Genomic DNA, 12,034 nt, shown 5'->3' on the forward strand with positions numbered 1-12,034 from the left:
CCAAACCCTAAGCCTCAGAGAAGCCCAGAAACCCTCCAGGCCTCCATTTCTCTGCTCCTAGCACCTGCCTCTCTCTTGACATCAACATCATTCTCCCCTCTCACAGCCCAGCTCCTTCCACAGACCCAGGGATTAGGCACCAGCACCTCAGACTAGATTTTAGAGAATTACCATTCAAGAGGCAATCCTCTTCCCTTGGTTCCAATTTCAAGGTTCTCAAAGACTGGAACAGGGCTAGTTTGAGGCAATGTGCCCCATCGCATAGCCAGAAAGAACCTTACAGTGAAAAGGAAAACAATTCTTCCAAAGTAAGGGGGTGCTGATCCCAGAGGGAGGACAGATGGGCAACCAAACAGTAACCGGGCCACCACATGCTTCACACTCACTGATCAAGGATTTCTAAAACCACTTTTCTTTTCTCTGAATTTACATAGGACTTTGTATCACTCATAAAGGAATGTCTTATAGGCTAATAACACCTTTCAATTCATGCTTATACTTAACATTTAGGCTAGGATAATTTCCTAACCTCAGTGTCCTCACTATAAGATGGGAATTATTATAATCCCTACCTCATAAATTGTTGGGAGAATTAAAATACTTAGTAAAGTGCCTGACTAATAGAAAGGCATTCAATAAATGTTAGCTATTCATGGTGTCATCATCATTATATTTACCATTATTACTAATCTCCTGTATTGCAAGAATTACAGTTTATATTTTTGTAGACCATCACTGTAGCTAAAGGGTCTTTGGGCCATAGGTGATATTCCATGAAGGTTGGTTAAATTGATCTGTGGTTTTTGACTATGGAAACTCAGAACTCCCTCAAAATGTACAAAACAGATTTACCTGCTAAATAAATCTCTTCAAAGCTGACCCCAGGTTTAATTGAATTAATTCCAATGAATTTGTCACAATGATGGAGAAAGGAAACTTAGAGGGCCCCACAGTTGTTTGCTGGTAAAATGAGAAGTTTGGATTAGATCAATGTTTCCCAAAATATTTTCCTCAGAATGTTAGTGCCCCTCGAATCCTGCACAAAGCAAGAGTTTCATGACCAAGTAGCTTTTAAAACTCCTGTACACTCTACTCCCATTCTTCACAATGCACACTTTCATATTAAAAGTTCCGAGAGGTCCTCAACAGAAGACATCACTTAACTTTTTTTTTTTTTTTTTTTTAAGACAGATTCTCACTCTGTCACCCAGGCTGGAGTACAGTGGCCACCACTCCTGGCCTAAAATTTTTTTAACCTGGTGCTTCCCAATCTAAACTCACAGGGACCAGTTTTCTTAATGAAAGAGAATCAGACTAGCTTGTAACCATAGCTGGTGACACTCCCCTGCCCCATTCCTTGTATGTCCTCAGTGGACTAGGTCAGGAATAAATAAATTTTCCTGATTCTCAAGGGCTGGTCACTCCTTTGCACTGAGCTCAAAGCTTCTCTGTAGCATGGGTCACAATGAATGGTAGCCCTGATAGCCTAGAGTAGCCTTTCAGCCTTCTCTGAGCCTCTAAAGACTGAGGATCCTTGGCATGAAATGGAGCAACTGATATACCCTTGCTTCCCCTGGGGAATCTCTTGCTCTCAAAAAGGAATCAGCCATCATCTCCATCTAGAGAATATACTATCTGACTCAGCTTGACCAGCCTGTCCCAAAATGAGAATCTGGGTAAAATAAGCATTGAAACACTTCATTCCTTGTAGATTCACAAAACATATTAGCATATTACAGACTATGAAGTTCTGCAGGAAAAAAAAAACCTATTTAACTTTAATCCAACATTGCCAAGTTTTATTTGACCATGGAAGATTTTTCCAAAACACTTACAAACAGATCAAGGACATTAATCTTTCATGAAACACTAGATCCCCAGGGTCCTCTCCAGCTACATCATTCTGTGATTTTCTTTTTTATTTATGATGCATTAAAAGATTAATCTCTATCAGACTTCCATTTAGAAATTCACCAGAATGTGCAAAGGCAGCAGGTAAAATTGCTGAAGGGTATTATAAAAATACCCTCCAGTGATTTTTGAAACTTAAACTGAAATATTTATATAACTATATATTTCAGTTTGTATATTATATATATATGTATATACACACATATATATGTATGTATATACACACATATATATGTGTGTATATATATGTATACACACATATATGTGTGTATATATATGTATACACACATATATATGTGTGTATATATATTGGTGTATGTATATCTATATCTATGTATATATGGCATTATATCCATTTTACAGATGCAGAAACTGAGCTTTAGAGGGGGTGAGCAATTGGTCCAAAGCCACACAGCACACAGGTAGTCATTGATAAAGGTAAAAACAAGAGTTGAAGCCTGAGGTGTAAGGACACAGAGACAAGTACACAAATGTTTACAAGTTACACATATGACACGTGTCTTTAACATGAATTTCTTGAACATTCATTTAGAGGCCTTACAATGAAGACATCAGAGTGGCAGCAAGTTCTGTTGGAATCAGGGGAGCGTGTTCTTCTATAATCCCCTGGCTAACAGGAAAGCACACTGATTTGGCCCATGGTAGTTATACACTCCCATTGAGTCAGGGGCCACTTCTATGCACACAGGAGGTGCTAAAAATATGCTGTTGACTCATTGCCTCTAAGAGCAGAAGAAATGCCAAAAATATAAGACAAGAGGCAGAAAAGCACACGGAAAAATGTCGTAGGGCAGTCCTCTGAGGAAGTGTTAGATCCCTTTGAAATCTGTCCAAACACTTTCTTGTGCTGGGGAAAGTCAATTCCATATTTCAAGCAACCCCACATGTCATACGAGTATCGTGTACGTGTTTGTGTACTCGTGTCTGTGAACTTACATCTCAGACTTCAACTTCTCGCTCCCCACCCTTATCAATGACTGCCTGCATGGCCTTGGGCAAGTTGCTTTCCCTCTTCAAAGCTCAGTTTCTGCATCTATAAAATGGACATAATGCTACCTACCTCATGGGGTTAGTGATCACATTTAAGGAGCTAATATGTGGAAATTGCTTACACAGTACCTATCACATAATAAGGGTTTAATAAGTGTTTGATGTAATTGTTTTGATTATTACTACTATTACTAAAATAATAATTACTACAATAATAATGATTCTTATTCTCTATATTAGTATTATCTTTGAAAATGGGCATGGATTATGTCTATGTAACACTTTTGGCACAATATCTAGCACTATATCACACACAAATTAGAGAATTCATGTTATTAAGGATGAAAAAATATTTTTACTGACCCTTCAATTCTTCGTAAGTAACTGCAAAAGAAGCCATTATCCCAACACATGAAATAAAAAAGAAAATTCAGTTCCTCTGGAGTTTGTTTTTGGAGGTAGCCACAGGATGCCTAATTTTTTTTTCTTTTCAGAGAGACCGAGGGGCTCACTAGGTTGACCAGGCTGGTCTTGAACTCCTGGTCTGAAGCCATCCTCCCACCTCAGCCTCCCAAAGTGCTGGGATTACATGCATGAGCCACCACATCCAGTCTACCTAAAATATTGAATGCTGTTAATAAATCTCCTGAGGCCAGCATAAGAAGGTGATGGGCAAAACTAATGCAGGTATGTTTTTCTGGCTTTTTCATGTATTGGGCCAAACTTTGAAAAGCACTTACTATTAATGGCTAACTTGCAAAATTTGTGATTTATTAAAAGCAGATTTTAATTGTTTTACCTAAAAATAATAGGCCTCTGATCTGCCAAAGATGAAGATTTAATTTCTAGGTGTTCCCCACAATACCTAGAAACATCAGTGGAATCGAGTATTAAACACTTTAGAACTATTCTCATCAAAGTTCTTTAATATATAATACAGCAAAAGAAAAGTTTCTTTTCTAAAGGCTTCTCTATACTTTTTTTAATAGTTGAATTTCATTTCTGAAGGCTCCTAAAAAGAATAGAATTTAGATCTTTATTAAAGAGGAAATATATTTTCCATGTTTAATTTAAATTACATTCCATCAGTCATTTGCAATCTTAGCCTACACGGAATTTCTTTTTTTGGTAGTTTTTATGTTTGGGCTTTAGGAGGGGATTCCCAATAATCTCTATATAAATATTTCTAATCTCTATATAAATATTTTAACATTTCAATGTAAATTAGTTTTTTAAAGCTATTTTATCCATAAAAATAATAAATTTGCATGGCTGAGGGTGAAATAATGTGTTACCAGGACCCCTCAGTTTTGGGGGTTGTGAGTAGATCCCATCTTCATGTTCCTCCAGCCCAGCCCAAGCCTGGCTCAGGGCCTCCTCCCCCATTTGCCAGGAACCACCATCCCCAGGGATTCTATGTGCCCTGCCTGACCAGTGTTCTCCATCAGAGTTTACCAATCTTTTGTTCATTCCCTCAGAGCACAGCTAAGCAAGAGTACACTAATTTGAAAATTAACTCAAGCAAATAGAGGAACAATATCCCCAACACATTGCATTTTAACATAGGGTTTCCTGGACACACTGTTTCAACCCAAGAGTTGGGCTAATAGTAGGAGTTCCATCTGCTAAAATACGGCTGTCAGCTTCAGAGGGAAATTCATGAACGTCTTCGTAGTTTGTTTTTACGTTTCACTTGGCACTGTTTCTAAAATTTCCTCTGAAGCCAAAAAATAAGTTATTTCCCAGCACACTGGGCACTTTTCATTTATCATTGGATTGATTTTTGTAACTTGCAGTAGGAGCTGAAATCGACCAGGGGGTTCTTATCCAACAGACAGCAGCAAAACTCTTTGTGTATCTGCGTTCCTTTCAACAAGCGTGACTTCCTCAATGGCATCATTCGTGAGCGTAACACAGAGCTCAGCAATAACGTTTCTTCACTAACCCTACCAGGTATCCAACATAGGATGTTAATTCCTTTCACTGTTTTCCGACTCCTGGCAGATATTAATCATTGGGATTTGGGAACAAGGAAATAGAATTTCTGAGAATGCTTGGGAATTCCCAAATTCATATGATTTTCATAACACTTCACTTACAAGTTTTTGAAAAATAATAAGTGACTATAATAACAAGCAAATAGTCGTTTTTTTCTGTAACAGGATTATATGAAAAGTTTTAGTAGTCTTCTGTTTTTAAAAGATATGATAACAAATGATGATTTCTTATTATTAGGAGCCAACATATTGTGACAAGATTATAAAATCCAATAGCATTAATAGAGAAAACATTAAAAAGAAATGAATATTATCACAAAATAAATGCTAAAAAAAGTCCTTTAAAGATTGAAAGGTAACACCACAAATACTTAATGCTTTAATCGTTGTTTACATGACATTGTTAAACAAGGCATCAATCATCCCCTCCAATACCATTTAAATAACATAACATTCTGATCTCCTGGCAAGATGAATAGCACTAGAAAGAAGCAACTGTCAAAATTGCCGATTTAAGGGCATATTTTGTTTCTAAAACTTGGCATTTCTTAGAAAACCTCTCATAGGATTTGTAAAACATATACTATGCCTATGAACACATTAATATTTATTTGCAGAAATGGTTCACTGTTAGCAGTGGACAAGGCCATGAACACACACTTGTAACACAGCAACCGATACAAGAAAGTCTGACTGAGGCTCCTTTACTGCTCCTGTCCTGTTCACCTTAACTTTCATCTCCACATGTCAGTGCTTCCTCATCTTGCTTGACTTGAAGTCAGTGCATTTCTTCAAGCCAGTAAGTTCTCTATACTGACTATTAAGCTGTAATTTTCACAGGAAAATTAGAATGTTCCTTCCCATTTTCCTAATTTCTCAACTGATTTTTCTCAGAATTCAGAATCCATAAATATTGAAATGCCAGGAGAGAATTTCCAAATGGAAATGCTGTTCCCTTAGTCCATTTTCAGAAGAAACCGTAGGATAGTGTTATCCTTCTCTTCTCCAATTTTTTTTTCCTGCAAACTTATGGTTATCACCTCTTTAAGTGAGTAGCTCATAATTTTGCCTCCCCTGCAAATGGTCCCAAAACAGTGAAGTGGGTCCTCTTTAGCTGTGTCTTTAGTACATAATCCTGCATTTCTGACCATATGCAGGGAGTGTGACCCAGGGAAGGATCCGTGACTCAATGGGATTTCTCTTGCTGTCTCTAGAATTTGAACACTGGAACCCAGACGTACAGAGGCTGGGAGCCATCGTGGTGTGCTATATTGATGACGGCAGCAGTGGGTGGTGTGGGGGCAGTTAATTGACAGCTACCTGTTGCTGACATCCCAGGAACTGCCTGAACCTCCTCTTTCCCAGTCATAAGATATCTAAGATTCTGCAGTATTCTTCATTAAATCCTAGCATGGTTTATGCTAGCCAGAATTAGGTTCTGTTGCTTTCAATCAACAGAACCTTAGCTACTACGTTGTTATTTCCTGGTCTTTGTTCCTTTAATTTTCCAGGAAAAGAAGGGAAAATGGCTTATTGGTTTTAAAAAGAGACAAGGGACAACATACCATTTATGCAAAATTTAGCAGCACTCAAAGGAAACTCTGGAAAGTTCCTGAGACATACCTAGGTAGGATCAGCATAAAACTTGAACAGTGTATCTAGATCATGGTTGCCATGGTTGCCTTGACACAATGAACATCTGTATCAAGATCATATTTTCTTGGTGGGACAGAGAGAAGCACAAGGCGGGACTCACATTTACAGTAATCCTTGTTTTCCAGGGACCATACAACCCAGTTTGTCCAGAGCTGTTCATCTTAAGTTTGTTATCCCACCATAATTATAAATAGAACCTCCTTTTTCTCTCAAGAATATCCCACTTTGGATGATAATTTCTGTGACTACCCATTAAGAATATTTAATAACTATAGAAAACTGCTTCTCTACATTTTTTGTATGTTTGAAACATTTTATAACACAAATATCTTTAAAGTTATCACCTACACAGAATATAGCTGCCAAATGCTCCTACTCTGCTATTCTAACCATGAATCCCTCTGGGGCCCCTTCCTCCTATGGCGCTTGTGAGGATGAAATGAAATAAGCTCTATGAAGTGCCCAACAGTGACCAACACTGAATAAAATACAGCCACCATAGGTGGCCTTCCCTTATGTTCACCAAACTCCTGATAAGTTATTCGGTGATGTTTTAATCTTAATATTTTATGTAGATTATACATTCATCTGATTCAAAATGCAAAAGGTACAAAAGCGTATACAGTTAAAAGTTTCCCAACCCACTACCATTTATCTCCCTGGAGGCAACTGTTTCCAGATTTTTGAATATCCTTAAAGAATATCATATGTATGGAAAAGAAAGATTATATATTTATATGCATCTGTGTATGCATTTTCCTATGAGAGGCTCACAAAGTCTCCTTGAAGAGATATCATTATTACAAATACCCCTCAATTTACAATAGGGCTATATTCCAATAAACTTATGAAAATATTGTAAGCTGAAAATGCATTTAATACACTTAACCTACTAAACATCATAGCTTAGCTCGGCCTACCTTAAACACTCACATTAACCTACAGTTAGGCAAAATCATCTAACAGATAGCCCATTTGATAATAAAGTGGGCTTTGAATATCTCATGTAATATAATGAATACTGTACTGAAAGTGGAAAACAGAGTGGTTGTATGAGTACTCAAAGTACAGCTTCTGCTGAATGTGTATTGCTTTCAAACTATCTTAAAGTTGAAAAATCATAAGTCAAAATATTCTAAGTCAGGGATTGTTTGTACTTCTACTTTACATGATGAAATTGAGCCTTGAAAAGATTAAGTGACTCGCCCAAGGTCACACTGGCAGTTAAATAGTGAAACTTGGATCCAAATTGTTCAGTCACTACATGTATTGTCTTGAAATTTGAAAAAGAGGAAGAGGAATTAAACTACTACATTGAAGGACTATTTTAGGCATAGAAGAAGCAGATGCCTTCATGTCCAAGTGATTGTGAAAAGCCCACTTGCCCCAAAATATGTCTCCTGGTCATATGAAATTCCACCATTTCAGATTTTTACCTGGGGATTTAGAGTAATCTGCTGTTTTCCTAGAGCTCCCCTAAAATAGAAATGGAAAATTTTGGAAGGCTAAATATATGCTAACATTGGAAAACTCATTTTCTCCCCTTCGTAAGGCAAGGTACTGAAGGAGGGGGCCCTACGGGCTGTGCAGGGACATCCTGGAGGCATGGGGAGAAGAAACTGAAAGGCAAGTTTGTATGGAACAAAGAATATCGATCTCAGGATTCTCCCTTGAACCTGCCCTAACTTTGTTCAAATAGACTTAGCCACTGACCTGCTGTCAAAAGACCACAGCCAATCTGACTTGTTTTCAATATAATGATGAATATTGATTTGGTCCCTTCATCCAACATTCTCAGCTGGATCTTTTTTGACCAAGGATATACATTACTAGGGGAGTACAGGCAGTTAATTCTTCCACATGGGACTTCAGAGTTTCTGAGTTAACCAGAATCACCCACCTTAACATCTGCCAGTTTATACCCCAAGTCCTGACCAGTGCCCCCTACCTGCTATGCCTCATGTTTTCAATAGAGCATAAAATCAGAAATGAAAGATGAAACATCATAGCCAATATCACAGAAATACAAAGGATCCTAAGAAACTGCTAGGTATAATTACACACTAACTAATTGGATCATCTAGAAGAAATGGATAAATTCCCAGACACATAAAACCTACCAAGATTGACTCATGAAGAAATTTAAAAATCTGAACAGACTAATAGCAAGCAAGGAGGTTGAATCAGTAAGAAAATGTCTCCTATCAATGAAAAACCCAAAACCAGATGGCTTCCCAGATTAATTCTAACAAACATTTTAAGAAGAACTAATACCAGTCTTTCTCAAAGTCTTCCAAAAAGCTGAAGTGGAGGGAATACTTCCAAACTCATCTTACAGGGCCAGCATTACCCTGATTCCAAAGCCAGACAAGAACACTACAAGAAAGGAAAATGACAGGCCAATATCCTTGATCTACATAGATGCAAAAATCCTCAACAAAATCCTAGCAAACCAAATTCAATAGCACATTGAAAGAATCATTCACCATGATCATGTCATGGTTCAACATAAGCAAATCAATACATATAATATACCATATTAGAAAAATAAAGGATAGAAACTATATGGCCATCACAATAGATATAGAAAAAGCTTTTGACAAAATTCGAAACCCTTTCATGGTGAAAAAAAACCACCCAACAGATCACGTATTGAGGGACTGTATCCCAACAAAATAAAGGCCATATATGACAAACCCATAGCTAACGCCATGATCAATGGTGAAAAGTTGAAACTTTTCCTCTACCATCAGGAACAAGACAAGGATGCCCACAGACACCACTTCTCAGCGTAATTAGGCAAAAGAAAGAAATAAAAGGCATCTTAATAGGAAAGGAAGAAGTGAAACTGTCTCTACTGACGGCATGATCTTGTTATATATAGAAAACCCTACAAAATTCACTAAAAAAAGGTTAGAACTCAACACAAAGAAGGGAACAATAGACACTGGGGGACTCCAAAGGTGGGAGGGAAGGATGGTGGGAGCAAGGGTTGAAAAACTACCTATCGATTACTATGCTCACTGCTTGGGTGGTGGGATCATTAGAAGCCCAAACCTCAGCACCATGCAATATACCTGTTTAAGAAACCTGTAAATCTACGCTCCTGACTCTAAAATGAAACATGCAATATTTAAAAAACAAAAACAAATACATAAAATTTGAAAACTGTTAGAACTGAACTGATAGGTGAAATCAGTAAAGTTGTAGGATACAAAATCAACATATAGAGCCTTGAACACAGCAACATCCAGCTGTCTGACACGAAAGTCTCAGGGGCAAGAAAACCTCTATATGAACTCAGAAACAATGAGCTAAGTTGTGTTTATGTCTGAAAGGATGTTAAGAACTTCATTCATGTTACATCAGAGCCAACAGAAAGAACCAACAGGAAACCTGTACCCAACAAACAGAAATGACAAGATGAAGGGAAAGCAGAGGTAAGGGCTTACCTTAGAAAGGGCAAGTGATTAGCTCAATATACAATACAATGTTTGCTCCTGAGCCAAAAATTTGTACAATAATTTGGATATTACTTGCACAACCAGAAAAATCAGCCACTCATTAGGAAAATGTGTTTCTGTAGAAGTCTTAGGACTCAGCTATCTATAATAACATGAAAAGACAATATTTTCATCCAAAATGAGTATTTTTGTTTGTCTTGGCTTGTTATTCTAACGTCAACAGCCTCTAAATAAACTGTTGAAGTACATGATATAACCACCTTTTTCTCCATCTTTCCCATTGCTCCCATAGGGTTTCAGTTGTGCAATTTCACCATTAGCAAAGCTTTTTGCTGAAATCTGGCTTTTCAAAGGGAGAGTATCCAGAAACAGAAGATGCTGATCTGGGAGGCTCTTCCTAATAGAACTGCTGCTTCAGTTTAACTTGAAAAAGCCCACACCCAGTTCCTAATGACAAACATCCGAACACCGGGTCTTCCCCTGAGCAAGACCATGCTATGCCTCCTGCTCGCTCTGTTCTATAAGCAACCCACAGATTGCTCCCTGTGAAGAGGAGCCTGCCAGGGGAGCAGCATTCCACCAGACCCTGATTTAGCAAGATATTTCTGTATCATTCCCCCAACCAGCTGGAAGTCCTCCACTGCTCTTGTGTAAAAATCTAACTCATCTCGCTGAATTTCCTGATTTAAAAGTCTAATTCATTTCACCAAAAGTGTGACAGAAGGAAACCAAGTACACCATCTCTCTCTTACCAAACCAAAGCTATTGCATGTGCATTCTGGGGGGAAAACATGGTCCAAATATGTTATGGAGGGGGTGCCAGCCCAGTGTCATCCTCTTACTATTGCCATAGGATCTTGGCTGATGGCATCAGAGGAAAAACAAGTTTATCGATTACTTTCAACCATTAAGCTCACTCCTCCATGAAAAATAAGTCACAAGTCCAATGTCTCTTATTAAAAGAAGCACTGCAAAATATAAAGGAGTCACAGTTTTAAAATGGGACACACGTTCTCTAAGCAGTGAACCATGTTAGAGGTGCACTGTTTACATTGTATAAAGTCCCCTGGAGCCAGGGTTAGGAAGCGCATCTGTTCTTTGGTGTTCTGGGATGAAGGAGAAAGGAAAATGTGCTGCCAGAAGTGAGTGGGAAGGAGCCCATGAGATAAAGGAAGTAAATCCATTTGCTGATTGCAATAATAATGGTAATACACGAAGCTATACATACATACATACATACATACATACATGCAAATTTTCACATTTTTTTTTAAAAAAGAACTTAAGGCTTCCACTCATGTAATCAGCCCTTATGAACTCTCCTGATTAGCTGCAAGGAAAATCTTCCTTTCTCCTCTTTCTTGCACCATTCTGGGCTCCCTTTTGAATTTTTTTTTTTTTTTTTAACTTATAAACGATCAGCTCATATTCTGAAGTTTGTAGTCCCCTCCCGCCCCCTCTCTCTCTATACGGCTCATTTACATTGGCAGCTGTCGTGCTGCTGGGCATCCTCAAACCCACAAGTTTCCCTTTAATGTTTGAGCAGACAAACATGATCATGCACTAGGCATCACTGTGCCACTCAAAATGCTTTTTTGTTTTTTTTATTGCATCTGAGAGAAATCTCAAGGTTGCAAACCTGGAGTCAGAATTGTCTCCATGTGTCTCAGTGGGAAGAGTATCGTGTGAAGAAACAAGTTGATTCTACTAATCAAAAGGAATTTTTTTTGATATCAGGTCATCCTCCGAATGAATTTATATTACCGAGTGGAGGGTCACATGAAGAAAATGGTCAAACAGCACCACCTAGAGCAAGAGCTGAGAAGTGCAGTGGAGCCGGGCTGTGTCAGGAAAGAAAAGCAAGCTGGGGCCTGGCTCAGCGCTCTCCCCTCTGCTCCTGTCTGCACGGAAAGATTAGGATGACAGTGGCAGGAAGCCTGTGCACCTAGTATGCATCACTTGAAGGGAACACACAGATTCCAGTAAACAGTTGGA

The sequence above is a fragment of the Pan paniscus genome, chromosome 6 (genome assembly GCF_029289425.2).
Source record: "Pan paniscus chromosome 6, NHGRI_mPanPan1-v2.0_pri, whole genome shotgun sequence".
In the NCBI taxonomy this organism is placed as follows: domain Eukaryota; kingdom Metazoa; phylum Chordata; class Mammalia; order Primates; family Hominidae; genus Pan; species Pan paniscus.